The sequence below is a fragment of the Chiloscyllium punctatum genome, chromosome 49, assembly GCF_047496795.1.
Source record: "Chiloscyllium punctatum isolate Juve2018m chromosome 49, sChiPun1.3, whole genome shotgun sequence".
In the NCBI taxonomy this organism is placed as follows: Eukaryota; Metazoa; Chordata; class Chondrichthyes; order Orectolobiformes; family Hemiscylliidae; genus Chiloscyllium; species Chiloscyllium punctatum.
In genome coordinates this window covers 44,630,725-44,651,792 of record NC_092787.1, presented here as the reverse complement: position 1 = coordinate 44,651,792, position 21,068 = coordinate 44,630,725, and the positions used below count along the sequence as shown (strand labels likewise).

Sequence of the window (21,068 nt, the reverse complement as noted above, 5' to 3'; positions counted from 1 at the left end):
CATTCTCAAAACCCTTCCTCTTAAGCAAACCATCAGGGTTGTGGGTCTCCTGCTTCCGATTTGGTGCAATGCGTTCTGATAAGGCCACATGTGGAGCAGGTGGTGCCTGAAGGGTTGGATTTATCAGATGTTTATAGGTTTGTATACTCTGCCAATGATTTAATATATCTCTGCACGTTCCTAAAGAAGAAGGTAAGCATATCTCTACGCATTCATTGGTTTTCCATTTGTATTGGTTACAAGTAAGGGACTTCGATGAGTGGGTTGAGATGTCTTCAAGAATGCTTTCTCTTGTCTTCCTGGAAGCTCTTCTGCCATGATCGAGTTCTGAATAAAGCATGACTACATGCACAACCCAGGAGGGATGGTTTTGAGGGATTCACACTTTGATGCAAGGCAACTAGGTTGGATGCTACTGTTGAATTGCCATTGAATCTTGAGGATCTTGCAAAGATACCTTGGTGGTAATTCTCCAGTGCTTCGAAGTGCCCGATGTATGTTGGACAAGTATATAGGAATGCAGGGACCATTGCTACCCAGACAACAATGACTTCAGTTCTGGATCTGAGATAATAATCTTTTCCTCAAACAGCTAAACACTGAGTTGCCATTTTGGAAGAATTATTCAATTATTAAATTCATTGTACACGGTCTGACTTCACTGAAAGGAATTTTCTAAGATAAGAAAATGGTTCATATTTTCTAGGATCTTGCCACTGATCTTAATCATCGATCTGAAAGAACTGGTTGAGGGCATTTGTTTTCTTGTTTGGTAAAAGATTGATTTTCTCATATGGTTTATGGTGGCCAAATTTGAGTGTGGCACTCCATTAGCCTTTGTTGTTGACAGAGTTAAAGGCTTTCATGAAGTTGGAAAAGGCTATATATAGCACTTGTTGGTGCTCCTTTTATTTTCCTTACTTTTGCCATGTTTATGCCTGTTGTACCTATTGATGGTTTTTGATGTATAAACTATGACTCTGGAAGGAGTTCCTCAGCCAATGGCAGCAGCAAGTAGAGCAAGATTCTTGCAATGATCTTCACATTGGCAAACTCCAGTCAGTGACAGCAATTAATCTTGTCACCTTTCTTGAATATAGAAGTTTTAATCAACCCTGTACAGGGATGTTATGACTTATGACATCTGGAGCAGACAGCATTTAAACCTGGCCTCCTAGCCCAGAAGTTCGGACATTACCACTGCCCCATAACAAGCCCAATCCCTTCTTGAATATACTTTCTAATCAATCTGTCCAGAGATATTATTACATGCCTCTGAAGCAGAGGCAGCTTGAATCCAGGTCTCCTGATCCAGAGGTAGAGACACTACCACTGCAACACAAGAACTTTCCCTTCTTAAGTACTTCTTTCCTTTGTTTTCTGTTTATATCCAGTCTTTTTTTTCTCATCACTCGTGGTATTTTTTCATTTATTTACCACCGCCGTGTTCTCCAATTGATTAATTTGCATGCAAGGCCATAAAGGGCAATACAGGCCACAAAGGTGAAAGAGAAGGGAAGAGAAACAGGGGATGAATTAAAATGGAGTTTGAAAGAGATAAAGTACTCTACCCCATCCAGTGCCATTTCTTTCTCTCTCTCTCTCTCTCTCTCTCTCTCAAGACGCTGAACTTTATGTTCCCTCTGCAAGTCACCCGAGCACGAACATAGCTATGGAAGTGACACAGACAGTCAGTAGTAACTATAAAGCACTATTAAAATCTTTTTTAAAAATATATTTACTAATCACTCAGTTCAGAGATGGTATTACACAGGAGTATATTGGACTTAGAACTTGGATCTCCTGTCTCAGAGGTAAGAATACTACTACTGTGGCACAAGGATCCTCTCGTCCTGAATTTAGTCACAATCACAGAAGTATCTGTGAAACATTACAGTCTACTTGGCGAGTTGAAACACCCACTTCTTATGTTATTGGTATACCACAGATGCTATTTGCAGAAATTTGCCAGCACATCTTCAGTAGCACCTCTCAAACCCATAAACTCCATCACCTAGAAGGACTAAAACAACAGTTGCATAGATACACCAATGTGTCCAAACCCTTGAAGTCATACACCAACATGGCTTAAACATATACCACTTGTTTTCTTGTCAGTGGGTCAAATCCTGGGACAGCATTGTTACTACTTTCAGCACAGGTGTTTGAGATGATGCTCTACCATCAAATTCCCAAGGGCAACGAGGGGTGAGCAGTGAATGTCAGTCATGAAAGTTTTAGGAATGTATCAAGAATAATTTATTTTAAACACCCTTGAATAAAAGAAATTCTAATTCCACCAGGCGGAAGGCCCTTCATTCCTTCAGGCCTGTTCCAACACTCAGCTAGACAAATAATGATCTGCTTCTTAAGTTCACTACTTTGTTGATTATTTAAGGAGAGTTTCTTTTGATGGGTTTTCTCACTCTATCTTCCCAAATTTGTCTCATTACCTAAACAACCCTACGGTTCCCTGTTTGTTGTATTCTCCACTCACCACAAGTGAGGAAGAAATCACAGGTTCCTCAGAGGATGCATTGGCAAATCTACATTCTGCAGCTTCCATCAGTAGCTGATAGGTCATTTTGCAAGATTTGCATTGGGAACAGCTACTAGTGAGGACATCACTGCCACATTTCTGTAGCTGGTTTCTGGCATTCAAAGGACTGTTCGAGACCTAGCAATTTTTCAGCCCAAGGCAGAAGAGGACTGCATGGTGTCAGCAATTAATAACTTCATTTGAAAGAATAGCCATAGCAGTGAAGGGCTCTTGTGGCATAGGGTAGTACTTGTCACAGGCAGGATATTCAAGGATTCCCGAGAACTATCCTATGCTCTTTTGGCACAGGGTAGTGTCTCTACCTCTGACCCAGGAGGCCCAGGCACAAGTCCCATCTCTTCCAGAGTATGCAATAGTAACTCTCAATAGGTTAATAATGGAAAGTATCTACCATAAGATGGAAGAGGTCAACATAGGCAGAAGCACTCGCAGCAATCTTCAGCCAGAAGTGCCAAGTAAATGATCCGTCTTGGCTTCCTCCAGTGGTCTCCAGCATTATAGATAAAGTCTTCAGCCAATTCAGTTATATCAAGAAACATTTGGAAGTACTGGACACTGCAAAGGCTATGGGGGCCCTGATAACATTCCAGCAAACATACTAAAGACTTGAGCTCCAGAACTTGCCGCTCTCCTAGTAAAGCTTTTCCAGTACAATTACAACACTGGAATCTAACCAGCAATACTGAAAATTGCCAAAGTTTATCCTGTGCACAAAAAGCAGGACAAATCCAACCCGACCAATTACTGCTCCATCAGTCTACTCATCAGTAAGGAAGTCATTAACAGTACCAACAGGTAGAACCTGCTCAGCAATAACCTGCTCTCTGATAGAAATTACTGGAAAAGCTCAGCAGGTCTGGCAGCACTTGTGGAGAAAAATCAGAGTTAATGTTTCAGATCGAGCGACCCTACCTGCACTTCAGTCCTCATCCTCTCGCTTACTTCCCACAACAGTGATAGGGCCCCCTTGTCAATACCTATCATCCCACTATCATTCACATCCAGAGGACCCTTGCCAAATCCAGCAAGATAACACCACCAGGAACATATTCCCCTCCCTTCCCTTGTCAGCATTCCACAGGGACCGCTCCTTCCAGAACACCATGATCCACTCTTCTTTCAGTCCCAACACCCGCCCATAGCCACACAGCACCTCCTGCCTCAACTGCAGAAGGTGTAACAACTGTCCATTTACTTCCTCTCTCCTCAGTATCCAAGGGCCCAAAACACACCTTCCAAGTGAAGCAACACTTTACCTGCACTTTACACAATCTAGTCTACTGCATTCACTGCTCACAATGTGGCCTTCTCTACATTATGGAAATGAAGCATAAACTTCTGGAGCCATGACTCACCTTCTCTCAGCCTAGTATAAACACCTCCCTATTTCTCCCCTTTTTTAGCTTTGTCAAAGGGTCAGTTAGACTCAAAACGTCAGCTCTTTTCTCTCCTTACAGATGCTGCCAGACCTGCTGAGATTTTCCAGCATTTTCTCTTTTGTGAAGCATAGACTGGGTGACCGCTTTGCAGAACACTTGCATTCTGTTTGCAAAAAAAGACCCTGAACTTCCAATTGCCTGCCACTTTAACACACCACCCTGTTCCTGAGCCAACATTTCTGTCTCAGGCTTGATATAGTGTTCCAGGGAAGCTCAACGCAAGTTGGAAGAACAACAGCTCATTTTCCGCCTGGGCACCCTGAGCCTTTAAGACTCAATATCGAGTTCAATAATTTTAGGGCCTGAGCTCTCCCACATCCTTTCCCCATACCCCAAAACCAGGCCTTGTTAGTCTGCTATACTCACCACCACTGTTAGCCACGAATAGTGTCTATTAACAGCTATTCACTCTGTTCGCCCGATTATTATCTACTCCTTTGTCTGTCTAACTGCTCTTCTCTCTGTGTGTCTCTCTCCCTGAGCTCTATCCCCACCTATTGTTTACTCCTTAAGCCCTCCCCCAACTCTATCTTCTGGATATAAACCCACATTCTCCTAGCTACCATCAATTCTGAGAAAGGGTCACTGGATCCGAAACCTTAACTCTGATTTCTTTCCATAGATGCTGCCAGCCCTACTGTGCTGTTCCAGCAATTTCTATTTTTGTCTTTGATTTACAGCATCTGCAGTTCTTTCAGTTTTTATTTAGTATTTAACTCATCGCCATTTCTCTTCTAAGTATGCCCACCTTGAAGAAGTTCTGCTCCTCTCTCGCCCACCTTGAAGAAATTCTGCTCCTCTCTTCGATGGGATTTCCATTCCAATCTTTTTTCTTGTTCATTGACATTAATTTCACTGTCGTTCCTGGCATTTGACTAGGTATTTGCTGAAACTCGTTTTCACAGCCGCATCATAGTCCTCAGTGACTTGGATGCTTTCAGCTCAGACTCACCCCACATGGATTCAAAGTTCAACGTTCCAGACTGCTGCACTTGCTGCATCCTGAGGTCCACACTCAGTGCCGTGCGTCGCCATATGTACACTCTCTACCTCTCTTTCCAACTGCATCGCATCATGCTGGCTCAGAGCTGCACAACTCCCTACACTTTACCTACACTTCATCCTCTGACTCATTCGACGTGCTAACAAAAAACCTTTTCTTTTCCCTTCAGACATCAAAACACACAAAATGCAACAATTTAGAGATTCCCAAGGCCCTCCGGAACCTTCCATACCTCCCCTTCCCCAACTCCACCTCCTGTCATGTATTCACTATCTCTCGTGACCTTCTGCTCATCGACGCTGAATTTCCTGTACTCAGCAAAGGTCTCAGTTTTATCCCTCTGCATCCCCACCTAAATGAATTCCGTGCTGCCTCTCTCTCTCATCCAGAATTTGAAACATTTATCAATTTCACTTCCAAGCTTGCAACCTGCTCTCATCTTCATCTGGTCCATCTCTGACTCCACCCCCCCCCCCCCCCCCCCTCCACCCTTTCCTTGACATTTCTGATTCCATTTTTAAAAACAAAACATAGTTCTGAGGAATGTCAACTCTAGTTTCTCTTCACAAATACTATCAGACCTGCTGTGCTTTTCCAGCAATTTCTATTTTTGTTTCTGATTTACAGCATCCACAGTTTTTTGAGGTTTTTACCTGCTCTCTGATGCCCAGTTTGGCTTTGGCCTGGGCCACTCAGCTCCTGACCTCATTATATCCTTGGTTCAAACATGGACAAAACAACTGGGGCCATTTGCACACTCGCACCACTCAAATGCCAGGCAATGGCCATCTCCAAAAATAGACACTGAAGAAGGGCTTATGCCCGAAACGTCGATTCTCCTGCTCCTTGGATGCTGCCTGACCTGCTGCGCTTTTCCAGCAACACATTTTTTAGCTCTGATCTCCAGCATCTGCAGTCCTCACTTTCTCAATATAGAACCTAATAACCATCTACTGACATTCAATGGTGTCACCATTTCCCACTTTCAAAATCTTTGGGGTTACTAATGACAAGAAACAAAACTGGACATGCCACATAAACACAGTGCCTACAAGAACAGGACAGAGGTTAAGTATACTGCAGCAAGTAATTCACCTCCTAATTCCCCAAAGCCTATCCACCATCGACAAGGCACAAGTCATTAGTGTGATAGAATACTCCTCACTGGCTTGGATGCAGCTCTAACAACACTCAAGAATCTTGATACAGGAGAAGCAACCCACTTGATTGGAAGCATATCCACAAATATCCATTCCCTCCACACCCAATGCTCAGTAGTAGAATTGTGTACTATCTATATGTTGCACTGCAGAAATTTATTAAAGATCCTTAGACAGCATCTTCTAAACCCACAATCACAAAGGCAGCAGATAAATGGAATACCACCACCTGCACATTCCCCTCCAAGCCAGTCACCATTCTGACCTGAAAATGTATTGCCATTCTTTCACTGCTGCTGAGTCAAGATTCTGGAATTCCTTCCCTCAGGGCATTGTGGGCCAACCTCCAGCATGTGGACTGCAGTGGTTCAAGAAGGAAGTTGACCACCACCTTCTCAAGGACAACTAAAGCTAGTTCACCCACAATGCCAATGTCCCACAAGTGAACAAAAAATAAGAGCAGCAGGTAGGTTTGTTGGTGGCACTGAGCAAACTGACTCAAAGGATGCAAGACTGCACCAAAGCTGTCTGCAACATGCTGCCCGCAACATGCTGCCCCTGGCGTGGAGTATCTGGCTGCCTCCATAGACCGGTTACTCGCAGTCTCAGAATGCAACCAGAACCTGCATTCTCAGTGTCTGCTACATAAGCACATTGACATGCATTCCATCACTCCACCAATGGTGCTCAATAACAACAGCAAGGTGGCAGGGGCACCTCACTCCAAGTACAACTTCCTCACAAGAAAACAGGGCGGTGCCATTAAGAAGGCACCACATAAGGTCCCCCAGAAGTGTCTCCTCAGATCCATGAATAAGGGGTGCAGTCATTGCCGCTGAGTGTGCTCTGACATGTTAGTTACTGGTGTCTAGATGGAGGTCTGGTGAAGCAAGTGGTGAGACGGAGTCACTAGAGAACGACTCTGACTTCCACGTTGGGAATTGTCGCTATTTTCTATCCAGCGGTTGGGCAAAATAGAAATTGTATATTAATAAAGGTGAGATCAGTTAGTAATGACATTTAATGCATGAAATATGTGTCTTGCCATTCACCTAACATGCCATTCAAAATCTAGTTGGAAAATGGGATCTTTTGTTCTCCACATCAGAAGGTTCTTCATTACCTATCTCTCCCAATTTCCCCAACTTTCTCACTAATACTAATATTGTTCACTCCCCGGGAAGATTCTGCCCATGGCCAGACTATAATGAGTGTTGTACTGCTTGCAGCAGACAATGTTGCAGTGAATTGGAATAGAACTGCCAAAATTATGAAGGAAATTTGAGATGGCAAATAAAGAGAATTCAATTCCACTAGTAGGAAGCACTTATTAGAAAAAATGTTTAGAGGGGAAAGACTGTTTTTCAGTGAATTGTTATGATCAGGAACATAATAGAAACTTGCTGGGAACTGATTCAACGGTAAGTTTAAACAGAGAATTAGATAAATATTTGATGACAACTATGGATAAGATATTGAGGAAAGAGAAGGTTGTGACACTGATCAGCTAGTACTTTCAAATGATATGACAGGCTAAAGACCTCATTTGATTTTAATATTCAAAGAATGGCAAAACAAAACTTCTTTATTTCACCTCGTTGAAATGACCAACGTGAGAAAGAACATTCAAATAACAGCAAGTTCACTCACTGCAAGGAAGTCATGTTGCAGCTGTACAGAACAATGATTATGCCATTTTTGGAATACCTGATGCAATTCCGAGCTCCCTGCCAATAGGAAGGATGTTGTGAAATAGAAAGGGCTCAGAGAGGATTTACAAGAATGCTATCAGGGTTGAAGAGTTTGAGATACAGGGAAAGGCTGAATACTCTGGAGTTATTTTCCTGGAGCATCAGAGGCTGAGAGGTGACCTTGTAGAGGTTTACAAAATCAGGAGGGGCATGGACAGAGTGAATAGCCAAGGTCTTTTCCTCGAGGGCTGGGGAGTTCCAGAATTACAGAGTAAAGGTTTAAGGTGAGAGGGAAAACATTCAACAGGGACCTAAACGACAACTCCTTCATGCAGAGAATGGTGCATGTATGGATCGAGGATTTGGAGGCAGATGGGCCAAATACTGGCAAATAGGACTAGATTCATTTAGGATAATTGGTCGGCATGGACGAGTTGGACTGAGGGGTCTGTTTCCGTGTTGTACAGCTCTATGACTTGACATTAGCCCCTCCCAGCACTGATGTAAGTCGCATGAACTGAGGATATGTAAGGTAAACCAGGGTTGGCTGATTAAGATTAAATGATCATTTTTGAAAGAACCACTGAGGGACAACCGCCAGGAAGGACCATATACTAAGTTAAACTTTTCTATTGCTGATCGCTCACGATTGTCTTTTCCGACTAACTCGCGCCATGAAAATATTAAAAGGATTCAGTAGTTTTTGTATCAGTTAAGTATAAAAATAAATACGTAATTATTTACTATGAAACTCGAAAACCACGCTTTCATTCAGAGGTTTCGATAGCACGTTCAGCAGCATCCTCGCCTCGTGCTGGATACGTTTCCCTTACATTGCCGCCACCACTTAAACTCCGCCCACTCGGGCAACGGTCGCCCGGTGCGTGACGTAACACGTTCCCCAGATTCCTGGGACTTCATTGGTCAGCGGGTAAAGAGGGGATGTCAAGCAGGCGATCTGTCTGCGTCCTCCTCGGCCGGAGAAGCGCGCTTCCGGATAGTTTCTGACGTCACTGGACGCGCACACGGCGATCCAAAACGTCACTGGCCGCATGTTGCGCCCTCGTGGAGCGCGACCTCGTCGTCGTGGGCGGCGAGGCGCGATCGTGGCTGTTGCGAAAAGCGTGTTTTGGGGGGGGCAACGGAATAGTTGGTTGAATACGAGCGGCGGTGGCGGGGTAGGAATACCGTCGCCACTAAAACCTCACCTTCCCCAACACTGCTTGGGTGTCGGTAGTTCAATCGTTTGGCCTGAACAGGGGTAGCTGAGGTGAGCTGGATGGAGGGAAGCAGGGCGGCGGCCATGTTCTTTGTGGGTGCTCTGGGACAGTGGGCGTCGGGCAACCCAACAAGGAAACCGACGTTTAAGGAAATACCTTTAACCGTACAATTATTGCGGGTACAATTGTTGTAGAACGGGAGCTCGCGATTAACTCATTGTGAAATGTTTTTGGCAGCCGTGGGAAATTCATATCTGTCCCCGAGGCTGCAGCCACAAGGGAGTGCGAGTGAGCTGTCGTCCTTATGATCCTTCCCGCTCGGGGGGGGAGGGGGGGAGGATGGCGAAAGGAGTCGACTTACAGATTCGGTGAAATCAGTAAAGTACTGGACAGAAATGTGTGTCTCTGTGGAACACTTGTTCCTCCAGATAAAGTACCTGTGAAGTTTATCGAGGGTGGACTTTTTGGTTTTAGCGGCGAACAGAACGAAAGGAAGCACTGCCGATGTTGGAAATCTTTGAAGGTGAAAAGTGAGCGTTTGGGTAAAAACAAAACCTCCATAGAAATGACACAACACCAGGTTATAGTCCAACAGGTTTAATTGGAAGTACACTAGCTTTCGGAGCGACGCTCCTTCATCAGAGCGTCATCAGATGAAGGAGCGTCGCTCCGAAAGCTAGTGTACTTCCAATTAAACCTGTTGGACTATAACCTGGTGTTGTGTGATTTTTAACTTTGTACACCCCAGTCCAACACCGGCATCTCCAATCATCCATAGAAATGACCCGGGACGTGATTTTCATCGTTTTTGTTTAATTTAAACTGTACGATCATTCCAGAACATGTGAATTCTCCAAAAGTAACAAATATAGGATCAAAATGTCTGCCAACTTTAATTAGATGAATGATTTGGTTCATTAATTGAACATGTTGAGCCGATCACTTAGTAATGTGTTCCGAAAAATCTGTGAATTAGTGAAAAACTGGATTTAAATACATACCGGTAATCAGAGAGAACAAAAAATGCTATTAACAGTGTTGGAGACGGGTCGACGGAGAGTGTGCAGCAGAATCCTGAACGTTTTATTTCTCATTCTCAAAATTTGGACAGTGTCCTCGACAGATTTAGTTGGAGGTTCCCTCATTACTGAATTAGGGCTATTGGTGGTATCTGTGTGTTTATTCCAAAGTGTTAGGTAAACTTGTGAACTTTGATTCTTGATTATTTACCTTTGAACGATTTATCTTAAATACTTTAGTTCTACTTAGATTGAATTTTTTTCACATCAGTTCTTCGTGAAAGCAACTAAATTGTTACCACGATAACCTAATTTTCATCAAATAAAGTCAAGCATTTGTTTGCTCTTCCCGTTTGAGAAATGCATTAAGATGCTGAATTTCAACAGCATCTATCATACAGGAAGCTTTAAAAGAAGTTGTCTGAAAACTGCATGGCTCATTTCGATGCAAAATGTGTTTTGCCTCTGCTTTGCCATGATTGTATTTATGAATCATCAGTAACACAACAACTTTCCGAGGAGGTGTAATTAGCCATAGAGGGATGTTAACAGAGGTTGTAGAAGGGATGACCAAAAGGTTTGCTAACGAGGTAGATATTAGGGAGAGTCACTTGTTTTGAAAGGAAGGTTGAGGGATTGAAGGAAATTGGCTGTAAGTCCAGCTGTAAATGAAGGGGTGAACTGGAGAAGGGGGCAAACACAAAGAGGCAGTCAGAAGAACCCATGGATTCTAGTAGAGGTTGTAGGGCTGAAGGAAGATAAAGAGAATGGAGGAATGAAGTCTTGAAGATAGTTGAATTGGGTCTGTTATTAAATTTTCACAATGCATGCTCCAACATAATTCTGTTGCACTCATATTTAACCTGTTTGTCCTATCCAGCAGTTTCCTTCCTAAACCTTAGCACTCTGGTTCCTTTCGGGGTTATATATCCTGTACAACTTCACTGCTGTATTGGTGTTTAATTTATTGTCACTTCTGTTCCAGGAATACCCACCTTGGAAATGTTCTGCTCTTCTCACCTGTTCACCTCTTTTGTCTTCTTCATCTTTATTAGTTTCTGTTTCCCTTCTTAATCAGATTTGTATGAAAGCTAACTTTCATAGCCGTATCTCCTTCTACAACTGTCTCCAACTTTGATTCCTCCATCTAGATTCCAAATAAAGTTTAATCCTTCTTGCTTCATGTTCACCCAACATTGCAGAAATCTAGCCAAGATATATAACATTCCTCAAATCACTGGTCTTGCTCCTTACGACAGTTTACTAGCCTGAAATGTTAGCTCTGTTACTATATTTGCAAATGCTGCCAAACCTGCTATTTCCAACATGTTTTTCTGCAGTTGAGGCGCATATTTTATTTACTTTCATGATTTTTCAATGTATCAAAAGAAATCAGCAACACCTGCAGCATGATTCATCCTCCGAGGTCAGTTGGGTTTCTTTCTGATTCTTACTCCCACCCAGAAGGTTGGTGGGAGCAGAAACAGGGAGGAAATAGTTTACAACTGTGATCTTTATGGAGCCAGGCTGATGTTTAGTTGTGGGTAGATTGGCAATTGGACAAAGGTAGGAATCAAACAACATCAGGTTATAGTCCAACAGGTTTATTTGGAAGCATTAGCTTTCGAAGCGCCACTTCTTCAGGTGGTGAAGGAGCAGCACTCAGAAAGCTAGTGTTTCCAAATAAACCTGTTTGACTATAACCTGGTGTTTTGTGATTTTTAAGTTTGTCCACCCCAGTCCAATACCGGCACCTCCAAGTCAAAGGCAGGAATGTGCAAGTTTGGGCCCCATTTAATGGTTGCCATTTGACTGAAGGAGTGGATGCTTCAGGGCTTCTCAAGAAGAAACATGTCTGCCACTAGGAGTAGGGATGTCGCTCCATACTCCAGAGCTGACCTCAAGGTTTTTCAACGACATGAGAGGAGAATGTTCTCATTAGGGTGATTGAAGAAGAAGCCACTCATCCAAAAACAAATCTGCCAGCATCAGCATTATTTTTGGGAATTGGGGTGAGTGCCATAAAGGATTTAGTGCGCTTCTTCGCTCTGAAAAGGCAAATGCAATGTCACTGCTTGATGACTGGCCTATGGCTATTCACCCTCCAGCTGCTAATGAGTTTGAGGATACTTGTTAATCTTGAACACATTGGTGATGTGTGCTGAGGATACTTAATGGGCGCTCAGCAAAGCTTAAAACCCTCTATTGAAGGTTTGCCAGCATTGATATTTACAGCATCCTTTTTAAAGAGTTTGTAGCTTCTGTTACAGTGCCTTTTTTGTATCTTTCAAGAGAAGAGGCCATAGACAGTGCCGAAGAACAGGCTCTGAAAGGAGTATTCCATTTATACACAGTCAATCCCATGGAAAAATTGTGCAATCAGAAAACTCGACAAGTGTAAGTAAAAGGAAGCCTGAAGAACATTCCTGTTGTTCAAAGTGGAAGTACTGCAGTCTGTACGTGAAGGAAGTGGAGTGTATTCCTCCCTATTTGATAGCAAGCCGAAAGGTCATCAGTGCTGGGAAGCTTTTATAATTCATTCATAGGAAGTTAGTGTCGCCAGCTTGGCTGCCATTTATCACCCATTCCTATTTATCCACATAGCAGTTAGGAGTCAGCCATGTTGCTGTGAATCTGCAGTCACATACAGGTCAGACATGAATGGCAGCAGATTTCTGTCTTTAAAGGGCATTAGTGAACCATATTTTAGAACAATCAACAGTGTCACACAGTCACCAATAGTCTTGCACACTGAATTCAAATTTCACCATGATTTCATAAAATTTTAGACCATGTCCTCAGAACATTAACCTGAATTTCTAGACCACTGGTCCAGAGTCATTACCATTGTGCCACTGCCTCTCCAATAATTTGGCATTGGTCAGGCTTCACTTTATATCCATAATGTAGAGCCTTAATGCATAGTCTTTACACAAGGGGTAAGCCATTTAGGATAGAGATGAGGAGAAACTTCTTCAATCAGTGATGCATCTTTAGAATTTGCTACATCACAATGCTGTGGAGTATTGATGGAGTTTCTGATTATCAAAGACATCAAGCGAAATCAAGATAATGCAAGAAAATGATGATTTAGTCAAAGGACAGCCATGATCAAATTGAATAGCAAAGCAGCACAAGGAGTTGAATAGCCAAATCCTTCCATTTTCTGTACTTCAAAGATATATTCTCATGTTTTTGTATTGTGTCTCCCACAGGCACTGCTGTGAAGTGGGCGTGCCAGGGTCCAGGAATGGCATCAAGGCAGTCATGAAACAGATAGCAGAGCACAATCATACTTTACAAACACACCTTTTAATAACACAGATAACCTCAAATTTATTGGTCTTAGCATGAGATTAAGAAGAAAATGGGTGAATAGTAAGTCCTGAGTAAACAGGAAGAGATGAGAGAGGTAGTATTGACAGCAGACACAATTATGTTGAATGCTTAGTTACAAGGAAGGAGGCTTTACCTGGTCAAGTCGCAGCAGGAGTATACCCAAAAATAGATTTTCCTGAGATAGTGTAAAGTCATGGACTGAAAACGAAGGAGCTCATGTGCCATTGTGGCTCAGTGCTTTGTACATAAGCGCGTGATAGTTTTAGCCTGATCTTCAGCCTACAGTGACCAACAACCAACCCATATTCGATGAAAATTCTCCAAGCCTTCACCATTTTAGGCACAGGTCTTTAGCAGCTCCTCAATTCTGTTATAAAATGTCTGTCTGGCATACAACAACCAATGCTATCTTGAAGAAACAAAAACAGCTACTGCACTATATAATAGCCTATTCTCAACTTCTGGTTCTGTCTTCTGTAGCCTGTCTGTGCTGCACAACTCCCAACATTACCTCAGATCTGATGGTGTTCTTGTACTTCTAACCAATTTTAATTTTGGTTTCCAATCCTGTTTCAGTCTTGCTTTTCTTCATGAATCAGTTTAATTTCTCAGGTTCACTTTTTAACGTAATACAGTTTCAAAAATACAAGCTTTGAAATTATGGATTCCACCACAGAATACCTTGTAAGTTTGGCAAATGACACCGATGTGTGAGTTTCCATTCTTCAATAGCATGTCTGGAAGAAAGGGGTTGGATGAGGAATGGAAGCAGAGATCTTGAAGGAGGACAGATCTTCTGGGCAGTTCTATATCATTCATTGGCATTAATAGTGAGTCTATTTAAAGCTGCTTCTTTAAGGGAAGTGTTGTTATGTGTTTGCTCAGAGACCATTCTTTCCCCAACCTAGTTGAAATGTACATGGATCAGGTAACCTTGACATCCATAAGCCATGGAAGCAAAAGTAAGTCATTTGACCCATTTTGTCTCCTCCATCATTCACTGAGATCATAGCAGACAGGATAACACTCAACTCTACTTACCTGCCTTCATACTCTTAATTCCCTTACCAATTAAAAATCTGTCAGTTTCAGCCTTGGATATTCTGAATCCTTCAGTTTCAATAACTTTCCATAGTGAAGAACTCCACAAGTTCATGACCCTCTGAGAGAAAAAAACTTCTTATTCATCTGTGTCTTAAATGAGTGATGTCTTACTCTGAGACTTTGTCCTTCCTAGACTCTCCTAGAAGGGGAAACAGTTACTTCACATCTGCCCTAAAAATCATGTCTGTTCCCATAAGTAGCTTCCCATTCTTCTAAATTCCAATAGGGTATAGGCTCAATTTATTTAACTTCTTCTCATATGAAAAGACCTCCATTCCTCGCATCAATCAAGTGACATTCTCTGGACTGCCACTATTTCTTTCCTTAGATTAGGAGACTAACCTAATGTTTTAAGTGTGGCCTGCCGTTTTTAAATGTCACATATTCCTGAATATTTAGTTCCTGCTTTTATTTCCTTGTAACCGTGTGTCCAAATGGCTATAAGATTATATTTGTTAACCTCCATTTGTACAGTTTATTAATTAAGTTTGTTCCAAATATTACATGCAGTCAAATAGAGAGCCATTTTGCCTCTTTTCTCTCAGACCATATTTGCTGCTTTTTCTTTATGTTTGCATGGAACCCTCTTGTCTGACACTGGATATCATTATCTAAATAGCAGTCCTACAACACTGTTATATTCTTTTGCTTTACAAGCCAATGTATCCCCTCTTTAAAATCCTCTTTTTCAGCTCCTCCTCCATGAGATTAAAGCCCTCTCTAGAACCCCAAGTCTTTCAACAGGGCATTAGTCCTGGCATAGTTTAAGGGAGGCCCATCTCACCAGAGCACCTCCTTTGTCCTCCAGTGTCAGTGGTGCCAATGCCATATAAGCTAAATCCTATCTCTTCAACACTAGTCTTTAAGACGTATAATTTAACTGCTTGACTTTATTTTCCTTATTCCACTTTGCCAATGGCTCAGGTAGTAACCCCAAGATTCCTACTTTGAAATTCTCCTTTGTAATTTAGCTTCTATTTGCTAAAAATCATTCAGCAGAACTTCCTTTTTGCTCCTAAAAATGTCAAGATACTGATGGGGACATTAAAACTGGATTGCTTCTCTCGCTATCCTCAGCCCTGAGGAAATGTTGTCAATCCTGGTACTGGGCCAGCAGTAAATATGCCTTTGCAGTCAGAGAACAGTGTCTATCTCGTACCAGTGCTATATTCCTGTTGCTTCCCCCCTTTTAAATTGTTTCCTGTACCATGGTGCTGTGGTCTGTTCACTTTTCCATTCTGCAATCCCCATTCTCATCAATTTAGCTTGCAAGAACCTTAAAACTGTTGGACTGTTGCAGGCCTCTTTGAGAGCTATCCTTGCAAGTCTATTTCATCTGTAGTCATATACTCCTGTCTCTGACCATAGGATTTATACACACCCTGCCCAATCCATGTGGTGTAATTCCTACAGCCCAGCACTACAGCTTTTCAACTATGATCCAAAGTTGCTCCAGCAGCAAACACATGTTACAGGTATCCGGGAGCTCTCGCAAGTTACAGCAGCAACTCACCACCTTACCTACCATCTTGTCATATTTTACTTAATTTATTCATTAATCACTTAGAGCCCTACTTCTTACTCTTTATTAAAATTATTTGTTAACACCACTATCTGTCTTATTCTTTATACGTTTTTTTTAAAGAAAATGAATCTAGATTAGAGACCTGTACATAAATCAAACTTCTTAAGGACTGGAAATACTCACCACTCTACTGACCAATCAGTTTGCTTTTTTTTAGACAAAAGCAAAAAAAAACATCTTTTTCCTTACTTTGCTTAACTCCTGAAAATACTCAACTTTGGACTCAATTGCAAGTCATACTTTCAGGTACTAAGTCACACTAAGTTGGCTGCCTATTTATGCAGCCAACAAAAACGTCTGTCTGGTTTGCAGCACAAGGAACTTCAAATCTGAGTTGCAGAATTGAAATCTGAGTTACAGATAATGTGACATATCAGGGAAAGGGAAAGTTACCTGGACACATTGCTCCAGACAGTAGTAACACTCAGACTAAGTAATTTCGAATTGGTCTGTGATAAGGGAAAAATGGATGTGACTAGGTGAGGATATTTGAGGACCCAGGGGTTTGCAAGTGAGGAATGTCTGCACTTGCAGTTGAGTGATAATGCTTTTGTAAACTGTGTGGACAGAGGTGGGGAATGCAGGGAGAATGAGCAAATTGACAATGGTATCTTGGCATCCATTCAAGTGAGGGCGGAAATAGTTTTTTGTAGTATTGGTACAGGACAGTATAATTAGTTCGATAGATAACTGGTCTCTGTATCCATGAATGGGAGTCCCAAAACCTGTGTTTCCTGCCTGGTGACAGGGTTAAGAAATCTGAAGAAGAACTTTGAGAAGGTGGGTAGGGATCCAGTAGTCATTGTCAACATTGGCACCAGTGACATTGGTAGGACTACAAAGGAGGTGTGCTAAAAGATTTTAAATGGGAGCAAAATTTGAAAGCAGAACTTCCAAGCTAATGGTCTCTGGATTATTATTTGAGCTATGAGCAAACTGAGTAAATAAAGACAAGGATTTAAATGTGTGGCTTAAATATTGCTTTATGTGGAATGGGTTTCAGTTCATGGAATACTGACACCAGTACTAATGTTAAAGGGAGGTGTTTTGGTGGGATGAGGTACCCTGGAACTAAGCTGTGGTAGCATGGTACTGGTGTAGTTAGTATATTAGCACGAGGAGACAGAGTTGGGATAAGGGAGTCATTTTCAGAATGACAACCTGTAACTACTGGAGTTCTGCAAGAATCAGTGCTGGGTCCACAATTACATACAGTATGTACTCAAGAATTACATGAGAAAAGTGATCGCCAAGTTTGAAGATTATACAAAAATAGATGGGAAGGCAAGTGGTGAGGATGACAATGCAGAGAGATACAGACAGATTAGGCGAGTGGCAAAAAGTTGGCAGGTGAAATAAGTGGAAAATGTGAGGTTACACTTTGGCAGCAAGAATAGAGCAGTTGAATATTACTCAAGTAGGGAAAGACTGCAGAGAGCTGCAAAACAAATGGATTTGGGAGTCCTAGTGCTGAAGTCTCAAAAGCAAGCATCCAAGTTCAGCAGGTAATAGGGAAGGCAAATCAAATATAGGCCTTTATTTCAAAGGAAATAGAGTATGGTGAACTGTTTGGGGCCCCTTTTTGGAAAGATGTACTGACATTGGTGACAGTCCAAAGAAGGTTCATTATGTTGATCTGGGTATGGAGGGACTGTCGTAGGAGGACAGGTTGAGTAGGTTGTCCCTGTACTTGTGGAGTTTGGAAGAATGAGACACTGCCTTATTGAAACATGTAAGATTCTTAGGGGACTTGACAAGGAAAATGGGGAAAAGTTGTCTCCCTTTGTGGGAGAGTCCAGGACCAGAGGGCATGATGTTAGAGTGACGCTCGCCCAATTAAGACAGCAATAAGGAATGTCTTCTCCCTGCGGGTAGTGAAGCTGTAGAATTCATCACTGCAGAAAGCTTTTGAGACTTGGTTATTTTAAATATATTCAAGGCTGAGGTACTGCAAACAGATTTTTAATCAATAAAGAATCAAGTGTTGTGAGAAAATGGCAGGAACGTGAAATTGAGGATTATCAGTTAACCCATAATCTCATAGTATAACAAAAAATACTGAATGGACTAAATAGCATACTACTGCTCCTATATCTTGTGTTTTTTTTTAATTTGCTCATGGAATGTGCCATCATTTATTGCCCATCCCTTGCTGCCCTTGAGAAAGTGGAGTTGAGCTCTCTTCTTGAAATGCTGCAGTTCATATGCTGTAGGTAGACCTGGTGGCGTTAGGGAAGGAAATGCAGGATTTTGACCCAATGACACTGAATGTCTTTCCAAGTAAGGATGGGGAACTTGCAGGTGATGGTATTCTATATATCTGCTGTCCTTGTACTTTTGGGTAGATGTGACCGTAGATTTGGAAGGTACTGACTAAGGAACTTCTGAAGTGTATCTTGTAGATGATACACACTGATACTATTCAATTCATTCATTAATCAGTGATGGAGGGACAGGATGCTTGTGGATGGATTTCCAGTCAAGTTGGCTGCTTTGGATGGAGCCAAGTTTCTTGACTGTTGTTGGAGTTGCAGTCATCCAGGTAATTGGAGACTAAATCTATCACACTCCTGACTTTGCTTTGGAGATGGACAGGCTTTGAGGAGTCATGTGATGAGTTATTGAGGAGTCATGAATAGTTTAGAACATTGTGAAATCATCAGCGAACATCCCCGCTTCTGACAGTATGATTGAGGGAAGATCGTTAATGAAACAGCTGAAGATGGTTTTGCCTGGGACATTACCATGAAGAACCCCTGAGCAGAGATACCCTGGAGCTGACCTCCAGCAACTACAGCCATCTTCCTATATGCAGGGTATGACTCAATCAGAGATTTTATACCCATGATTCTCATTGATTCAAATTTTGCTAAGATTCCTCAGTGCACACTAGGTCAAAAGTGGCCTTGATGTCAAGGGCAGGCACTCTCATCTCACCTCTGGAATTCATCTCTTCTGACCATGTTCAAACCAAGGCTGTAATGAGGTAAGGAGCTGAGTGGCCATGCAGAATTTAAACTGAGTATCACTCAGCAGGTTATTGCTGAGCAAGAGAAGAGGAAAGATTTTGAAACTGGTGAAGTCGATAGAGTCGATAGCCCTTTGGCCCTCGATATTGTGTCTATTTGTGAGACCAATCCAAAGCCCATCTAACCTACACTATTTCATTTTCATAAATATGTCTGTCCAGTGACCATTTAAATATCCTTAAAGTTGCAGGCACCTACTACTCTCTGAGTAAAAAAACTACCTCTGACATTTGTCCTATATCTGTCATCCCTCAATTTAAAGCTATGGCCCCTCGTGCTAGCTTTCACCAGCCGAGAAAAAGGCTTGCGCTGTCCACCCTATCTAACTCTTTGATGATCTTTTATGTCTCAATTAAGTCACCTCTCAACCTTCTTCACTCTAACGAAAACAGCCTCAAGTCCCTCAGCCGTTCCTTTTAAGACCTTCCTTTCACACCAAGCAACATCTCAGTAAATCTCCTCTGAACCCTTTCCAACACATCCACATCCTTCCTATAATGCGGTGACCACAACTGTACACAGTACGCCAAGTGCTGCTGTACCAGAGTTTTGTACAGTTGCAGCATGACCTCATGGTTCCAAAACTCAATCCCTGTACTAATAAAAGCTAACACACCACATGCCTTCTTAACAACACTATCAACCTGGTGGCAACTTACAGGGATCTATGTACATGGAAGCCGAGATCTCTCTGCTCATCTACAGTACCCAAGAATGGTGAGGCCATTAGGCTGTAAGCTTCTCAGGCAAAATATAAGGTGTTGTTCTTCCAGTTTCTGTTTGGCCTCACTCTAACAGTGGAGGAGGCCAAGGATGGACATGTCACCAGAGCAGTAGGAGGGGGAATTAAAGTGGATAGAACCAAAGGTTTTGGTTGGTTAATACATGCAGAGCGCAGATGCTCTGCGAATTGGTCCCTGAGTCTGCATTTGGTCTCCCCCATATAGAGGAGACCACATCGGGAGCAACGGATGCAATAGATGAAGTTGATGACGTGCAAGTGAAACTCTGTTGGATCTGTTAGGATTGTTTAGGGCCTTGTACAGAGGTGAGAGGGAGATGTGGGGGCAGATGTTACACCTCTTGCAGTTGCAGGGAAAGGTACCATGTGTGTTGGAGAAGTTGGTGGGAAGTGTAGAGTGAGCATTACCTTTGGAAAGTGGGCAAGGGTGGGGGCGAAGTATCTTTCTGGTGGGGGGTCTGATTCTAGGTGGCGGAAATGTCAGAGAATGATGTGTTGGATTCGGAGATTGGTGGCATAGTAGGTGAGGACTAATCCTTACTATTGTTGTAAGGAGAGGGTTTGAGGGCAGAAGTGTGGGAGATGTGATTGAGGGCACCTTAATTACTGAGGAGGAGCAACTACGGTCCCTAAAGTAGAAGGATATCTGGAATGTCCTGGAGTGAAACGCATCATCCTAGGAGCAGAGGATAGCACTTTTTCAGGAGGGTGGGTGAGAGGAGATGTTAAGACTGATTGTAGGAGTCAGTGGTTTTGAAATGGAGCAGGTTCTGCTTGACAGCATTGTTGATATCACTGTACTCATCAAGAGTAGACTGTTGTGGTGGCAATTGGCTAGGATTAATAGAATCATAGAGCTGTACAACATGGCAACATGCATCGGTCCAACTCGTCTGTGTCGACCATATATCCTAAATTAACCTAGTTCCATTTGGCCCATATCCATCCAAACCCTTCCTACTCGTATATCTATCCAGATGCCTCCTAAATGTTATAATTATACCTACCTCCATCACTTCCGCTGGCAGCTCAGTCCATGAAACATTTGCCCCATAAGTCTTCTTTTAATCTTTCCCACACACCTTAAACCTATGCCCTGTAGTTTTGGACTCCCCACCCTGGCGAAAAGATCTTGGCTATTTACCCTTTTTGTGCTACTCATGATTTTATAAGTCCC

The 21,068-nt window shown here is 42.4% G+C and overlaps 1 protein-coding gene across 1 annotated transcript in view; it reads left to right on the top strand.

Annotated features, from left to right (window-relative positions):
• The first annotated feature begins 9,014 nt into the window (after positions 1 to 9,014).
• Positions 9,015 to 21,068, top strand: part of LOC140469418 (uncharacterized) — a 72,145-nt gene continuing 60,091 nt past the window's right edge. Inside the window, exon 1 of the mRNA XM_072565920.1 lies at positions 9,015 to 9,123. The gene's annotated coding sequence lies outside the window, so the exon portion shown is untranslated. The remainder of the gene's footprint in view (positions 9,124 to 21,068) is intronic.